This window comes from Tamandua tetradactyla, chromosome 19 (assembly GCF_023851605.1).
Source record: "Tamandua tetradactyla isolate mTamTet1 chromosome 19, mTamTet1.pri, whole genome shotgun sequence".
NCBI classification, from domain to species: Eukaryota; Metazoa; Chordata; class Mammalia; order Pilosa; family Myrmecophagidae; genus Tamandua; species Tamandua tetradactyla.
The window spans coordinates 51,762,021-51,770,125 of NC_135345.1; positions in this window are offsets into that span (position 1 = coordinate 51,762,021).

Here is an 8,105-nt window from a genome sequence, read left to right on the forward strand (position 1 = left end):
CTCACTCCTGTCTTTGGTATACTTGCCTTACATGATCTATTGCCTGAATGATTGAGAGTTGGAAATGTTTATTTCCTGTAGGTGAAACTACACAGGAAGAAGTGGTCTGGCTCTGTGGCCCCAAGAAGATAATCATACAATGGCCAGATGTGAATCATTTACCAAAATATGGGTTATTCAGTCTCAGATAAAACCATGTGTGAGATATCGAGAACCCAATCCAAGGTGAATTGCTCCAAGCTCAATTCAGACAATTCTGTCTTTTCATTAAGGCTTCAAGGGATGGGGGTCTAGTCTTTGCTGAAGTAATCTCATTATACAGGGAAACAGTCTTCAGTTAAAATATTTTTCACAGTGTGCATATAAAAGTGAAAGGCACTCCATGGATCTCTCTGCTACGGAGCTGATATGGAAGCATCCTCTCCTTCCTCACCCATTCACAGGCATGCCTCCCAAACTGCAAACTTGGATAGGCAAGGAGGCTCAGTGAGGCAATCTCTAGGGTTTGAAGAAAGGCAGAGAATGGGCTTGAAGAGCAAATGGCGAATAGTCTTCACAGTGCCTTAGGTGAGATTCTTTTTTATTATGAAAAATAACATATATACAAAAAAAAGCAATATATTTCAAACCATACCACAACAATTAGTTATAGAACAGATCTCAGAGTTTGGGTTAGAGTTCCATAATTTTAGGACTTTTCCTTCTGGCTGCTCCAAGACACTGGAGACTAAAAGAAGTATCAATATGGTTCGTAGTCATACTCATTTGTTAAATCCTGTCTTCTCTGTTATAACTGTTCCTTCTCCTTTGATCTTTCTCCCAATCTTTAGGGGTATTTGCTATATTCCCATTCTAACTTTTTCATGTTGGAAGGGTTGTCAATAACATAGCATAGGGGGATGATGTACTTGATGTTCTGGAGGGGCTGGGCCCTCCAGGGTTCAGGACTTATTTTTCCTAGGACCCATCTGGAGGTTGTAGGTTTCTGGAAAGTAATCATAGCACATGGAAACTTTGTAGAATCTTAGATAAAGCCCTAAGTGTTCTTTAGGGCTGGCAGGAATTGTTTTGATTGGGATTTGGCAAGCCGTGATAAATGGCAATATCTAGCTGAAGCTTGTGTAAGAGTAGCCTCCAGAGCAACCTCTCAACTCTTTGAACTCTCTCAGCCACTGATACCTTATTTGTTACAATTCTTTTCCCCCTTCTGGCCAGGAAGGCATTGTCGATCCCCCAGTGCCAGAGCTAGACTCATCCCTTGCAGTCATATGCCACGTTGCCAAGGAGACTTTCACCCCTGGATGACATGTCCCATGTAAGTGGGAGGGTAATGATTTTACTTGCAGAGTTGGGCTTAGAGAGAGAAAGATGCCACATTTGAGCAACAAAATAAGTCCTCTGGAAGTAACTCTTAGGCATAACTATAGGTAGACTTAACTTCTCTACTTCATAAATAAGCTTCACAAGAGTGAGCCTCGAGATTAAGGGCTTGGTCTATTGACTTGGAAATCCCTAATGTTTGAGACAGTGTTAGGAGTTTCCCCGGAGGTAAAGTTAAATAGTTCCATATATTTTCTCCCGTCTCTTAGATGAGATTCTGATTTTGAGGAGATTCTGCTTCTTATCTGGAAACTCTATAACTTCATACTTCAACCAAGGCATTAAATTTTCTTTCCTAACTGTCACCTGATGTGCTTTTTTACTCCCTGAGAGGGACCGAAATAGAGAAGTAGAGGGACTTCTGGAGCTAAGAAATCAGAAATCACACACACACTGCGATGGTTTGATTGCATGAGGCAGTAGATACTTAAACCTATCCTGCTTAGATCCCTTGGGGGAAGATTGGCAACTGGGAAAAAGGTCTTGGAAGTCTGAATAGCTGTGATTTTTAATCCATGAAGCTAGTTTTGGCGTGGCACAATGGAAAAAGTAGGATCATTTTTCTCAGAAGAAACCATCACTTGAGACTAAAGGAAGAAAGGTTTATTTGGTATGGAACTGAAATTTTCTGTAGTACATAATGTAACTCAACCTATCTGTATAGCTCATTTGAACAATTGAAACACAGGGAGAACAAAATAAGAAAGAGGTCCTTTAATCCTGTACAGATTATTGTAATGGCTGGATACATCCTAGAGTATATTAAGCAGATAATCAAAAAGTATTGACAAAGTCCCTTGAGGGATGGGAGAAAGAATATGGAACTATTAAACCTTATCATCAGGGAATCCCTTGATACTGTATCAAATTTTAGCGACACCTAAATCAATAGGCCATGCCCTTGATCATGAGGTTTACTCTTGTGAAGTTTATGTAGGTAGCGGAGAAGCTTAGACTACCTATAGGTATGTCTAAGAATTACTTCTGGAAGACCCCTTTTGGTGCTCAGATGTGGCCTCACTCTCTCCAAGCCCAACTCTGCAAATGAAATCATTGCCTCCCCCACTACATGGGACATAACTTCCAGGGGTGAAAGTCTCCCTGGCGATGAGGAAGATGATTCCCAGGGATGTCTGGCCCTGCAACTGTGGGATCAACAATTCCATCCTGACCAATGGAGGAAAAGATGTATAACTAATAAAGTATCAGTGGCAGAGAGAGTTCAAATAGAGTCAAGAGGCTACTTTGGAGGTTGCTCTTACGCAAGCTTCAATTAGACATTGCTACCTATCATAACCTGCTAACCCCCAACCAGGACCATTCCAGCTAATCCTAAAGAACACCTAGGGCAATATATAAGATTCCACAAGAGTTCCATGCACTAAAGTAACTTTCCAGATGCTTACAACCTCCAGAAGGGTCCTTGTACCATATAAGTCCTGAAACCTAGAGGGCCCAGCCTCTCCAGAACCTCAGATAGTTCATCTCCCTACCCCATATTATTGACAGATCTTCCAAAATGAAAAAGTTAGAATGGCCATAGGCCAAACACCCCTAAAGAGAGAGTGGAGTTATACAGTGAAGATAGGATTTAGCAAATAAATATGATTGCTGAATCATTAAAGTGATATCTCTCTTATTCTCCAGTATCTTAGAGCAGCTAGAAATAAAAACCTAAAATTGTGAAATTGTAAACTCATGTCAAACTCTAGAATATGTTCTACAACTAATAGTGGTGCTGTGCTTTAAAATTATCACTTTTTTAAGATATGTTATTTTTCACTAAAAAAGAAGGAAAAAAGTCAGTCGTGATGATAAAAAAAATTTAAGCCTTCTAGTTACCTATATTCTGGAGTAGCTAGAAGGAAAAATCTGAGAGGATCATGTGGTAGCCCATGCCAAACTCTGGGATCTGTCCTGTAACTTCTTGTTGAAGAGTGCTTTGAAAACTATTGCTTTTTTTTATTTCTTTGCTTTGCATATATGCTATACTATACAATAAAAAAGTTAAAAAAAAAAAAAAGAAGAAAACCATCAGGCCAAGATTGTCTCTAATATTTGAGGCACCCGTGTCAAAATCAATTGGCCATAGATATATGAGTTTATTTCTGTATTCTGTATTCCATTCCATTGGTCTATATGTCTGTCTTCATGCCGGTACCATACTGCTTTGATTACTGTAGCCCTATAGTAAGTTCTGAGATTAGGAAGTGAGTCCTCCAGCTTTGTTCTTTTTCCAAACAGTTTTAGCTAATGAGAGACCCTTCAATTCCATATGATATTAAAGATCAACTTTTCCTTTTCTGCAAAAAAGTTTGCTGAAAGTTTTAGAGGGATTGCATTGAATCTGTAGATAGCTTTGTGTAGTATTGACATCTTAAAGATGTTGTCTTCCAATCCGTGAACATGAGATGGCTTTTTCATTTACTTAGGTCTCCTTTAAATTCTTTTAGCAATATTTTGTAGTTTTCAGTGGGCAAGTTACAGCTATTGCTAAGTATTTTATTCTTTTATATGATATTGTCAATGGAATAGTTTTCTCAATTACCTTTTCAGATTGTTAATTGCTGGTATATAGAAACACAACTGATTTGTGTGTTGAACTTTGCTGAATTGTTTTATTAACTTAGTAACTTTATTATAGATTCCCTGGGATGTTCTATATATAATATCTTGTCATTTGTGAATAGAAATAGTTTTATTCTTCCTTTCAAAGTTGGATGCCTTTTATTTCCTTTTCCTGCCTAATTGTGCTGGCTACAAGTTCCAGTACAATATTGAACAGCAGTGGCAAAACTGGGTGTCCTTGTATTGTTCCCAATTTTAGGGCAACACTCTCAATTTTTCATTGTTGAGCATTATGTTAGCTGTGGATTTTTTATAATTGCTAAAATGGGAACTTTTGAAAAACTTTTAGTTCCTTTCTAAGAATGACATTTCCTTGATTATTTGTCTCCTTTAAAACAGGAGCCTTTCAACAGTCAGAACAGAGCTCCAGAAACTTGCCAGACAGCTCTCAGTTGGCTGCCCACTCAGGGCAGAGCTTTCAGATCTCTATTTTCAAAGCCTCACTAGGCATCAGAATCCCCTGGATAACTTCTTCAAAATGGAGATTTCTGGGCTTTCCCCAAAACCCTAACCATCCCTTCAAAACTATCTTTCATGACTGTAGCTGGTAAAGCATATGTTATGGTCCATATCCCAGCATTACTTGTTGTGGTCCAGTCAGTCAGCTCTGCCCAGATATGAGGAAATTAACAGCCATGCAAAATCAACAGTGACATCTGTTCACTCTGAAAGAGCCCTATTAGCAATGCAAACGTGAAATTGCCTGCAGTCAGGATGAACACAACACATTGCTGACAGTGTTATGTTAACTAAAATAATCATTTCTCTGTCCCTTCTTCAATTAGAGGGCAGGCTACCTGCAGGGCTCTGCTTTCCCTAGCCATGAGTAACGCTTGTAGGCTCAGGGCTGCCCACACCCAGCCGGTTGGAGAGACCGAGCAGAATTAAGGTAAGAAGCTTCTGCTTAAAAATGATTTGTCATTTTTTGCTGACTAATGCTGCCTTCACTCTGCCTTTTAACTTATGGACCCCCTCTTAAACCAATACCTCTTTCTATCCTTGTTTCTGTCCAAGTTTACTTCCTTATTTAAAAAGAACACACAAATTTACTGCTTACCTCTAGAAGGGTCAATGGTTCCTCCTCTCCTCCCCTGAGTGGCCAATCAAAAGGCCAACATGAGAGATTGCGGCTTTGAAAACTCAATGTTTTGGATCAATGGTCATAAGAGACATTGGCTACCTTACTCATTCTATGATGCTAACATCACCCTAATACCAAAGCCAGACAAAGAAAATTACAGACCAATCTCTATGATGAATATAGATGCAAAAATCCTCAACAAAATATTCCCAAATTGAATCCAGCAGCACATTAAAAGAATTATACATCATAATCTAGTGGGATTTATTCCAGATAGGCAGGGCTGGTTCAACACAAGAAAATCAGTTACTGTAATGCACCACATCAATAAATCAAAGCAGAAAAACCGCACAATCATTTTGATTGATGCAGAAAAGGCATTTGACAAAATTCAACATCCTTTCTTGATGAAAACACTTCAAAGGATAGGAATAGAAGAGAACTTCCTTAACCTGATAAAGGGAATATATGAAAAACCCACAGCTAACATCATAATCAATGGGGAAAGACTGAAGGCTTTCCCTCTAAGATCAGGAACAAGACAAGGATGTCCACTATTGCCGTTGTTACTCAACACGGTGCTGGAAGTTGTAGCTACAGCAGTTAGACGAGAAATAGAAATACAAGGCATCAACATTGGAAAGGAAGAAATAAAACTTTTACAGTTTGCAGATGACATACTAAATGTAGAAAATCTCCCCCCAAAAATGTACAGTAAAGCTACTAGGACTAATCAATGAGTACAGCAAAGGGGCAGGGCACAAGAGCAATACCCCAAAGTCAGCAGTGTTTCTATACACTTGTAATAAACAATCTGAGGAGAAATCAAGAAAAAATTCCATTTATAATAGGAATCAAAAGAATCAAACAGTTAGGAAAAAATTTAACCAAGGGCATAAAAGACCTATACACAGAAAATTGTAAGAAATTCCTCAAAGAAATCAAAGAAGACCTAGATAAATGGAAGGATACACTGTGTTCATAGACTGGAAAACTAAATATAGTTAACATGTCATTTCTACCCAATTCATTTATAGATTCAGTTCAGTACCAATTAAAATCCCAACAACTTACTTTTCAGAAATAGAAAAACCAATAACCAAATTCATTTGGAAGAGCAGGGTGCCCCGAATAACTAAAAGTATCTTGAGAAAGGAATGAAGTGAGAGATCTCACACTACCTGACTTTGAAGTATATCACAAAGGTACAGTGGTCAAAGCAGCATGGTACTGGCATAAAGATGCCAGTACTGACCAGAGAAATTGAATTGAGTGTTCAGAAATAGACCCTCTCATGTGCAGAGACACGAATGGACATTTATACACTGATGTTTATAGTAGCATTATTCACAATTGCCAAGAGATGGAAACAGCCCAAAAGTCCATCAATGGATAAGTGGATGAACAAACTGTGGCATTTATATGTGATGAAATATTACACAGCCATAAGACAGAATAAAGCCACGGCACATGCAACATGTGGATGAACCTTGAGGACGTTATGTTGAGTGAAATTAGCCAGAATCAAAAGTACAGGTACTATCCTCACTAACATGAAATAACATTAATGAGCAAACTTTGAGCATTAAAGTTGACAACACAGGTTATCAGGAGATAGAAAGAGGGTAAGATTGGGAATTTAATGCTGAAGAAGTACAGAACTTTCAACAGAATTGATCTAAAGATCCAGAAATGGGTAGCAGCATACTATCTGATGGTAGCACAATATTGTAAGTATACTGAAAAAAGCTGAGTGTAATTATGGGTGATAGAGGAAGGCTAGGGGCATGTATGACACCAGAAGAAAGATGGAAAATAAAGACTGGGACTGTATACTTTAGTGAAGCCTAGAGTGGACAACGATGGTATTAAATGCATAGATGTAAGAATGTTTTTACTTGAGGGGGAACAAATGAATGACAATATTGCAGGGTGTTCAAAACTATATGATGATACAGCAGATCGTTGACTGTATATTTTGGATGATTATGCAGTATGTGAATATATCTCAATAAAATTTCATTAAAAAAAATGGAAACATTGGTCTCTAGCAGAGTTTCCCAAGGTATGCTGTTCATTCCTCTGGGGCCCTGAGATCCCCTTCAAAGGAAATATTTCATTGTCAAATAGCTTCGGGAAACCTCACATACCAACTTCCTGCCCAGCTCTTTGGGGATTCACAGTTCATTAGATAGCATATATTAAAGCTTCTGATGGCACATACATTAAGAAAGCTTTCTTAACTTTGTTAATTCAGCATTTTCTAAATGGAGCACTTTGGGCGAGAAACTCTCTTTGTCTCTGAAGCCTTGATAACATCCCTGGGAGCTAGAGTTCTCCAGCATACTCAAAAAATGCTTTTTTTGGGGGGTGGGGGGTGGGGGAAATTTTTGTACTTTAGATGCAGAGGACCGAATGAACCATATTCCTCAGCTCATGCTGTATAATTGCTACTACTTCATGTGAAACCCCCTCCTATTCAGTTATTCATTTATTCAGGGCAGACTTAATTCATTAGGCACAATAAGCACAGTGCCACTAATGGAAATTTCTAATTTCTTTTAAATCAGAAGAAAAAATGAACTTTTAGGTTAAAGACAACATTTTTTTAAATTAATTTTTTAAAAAATATAACAACAAACAAACACAAACATTCTTAAATTATGATCATTCTGTTCTACATATATAATCAGTGTCATGGTCAGGTTCATGTGTCAACTTGGCCAAATCATGGTACCTGTTTGTTTGGTTGGGCAAGTGCTGGCCTGTCTGTTGCAATGAGGACATTTCATAGAATTAGATCATGATCATGTCAGCTGCATCCACAGCTGATTCCATATGTAATCAGCCAAAGGGGAGTGTCTTCTGCAATGAGTGATGCTTAATCTAATCAATGGAAGCCTTTTAAGGAGGATTCAGAAGAGACAGGCTCTCTTCCTGCTTCAGCTGGCGAGCCTCTCCTGTGGAGTTCGTCCAGACCCTCCATCGGAATCATTGGCTTCACAGCCTGTCCTGT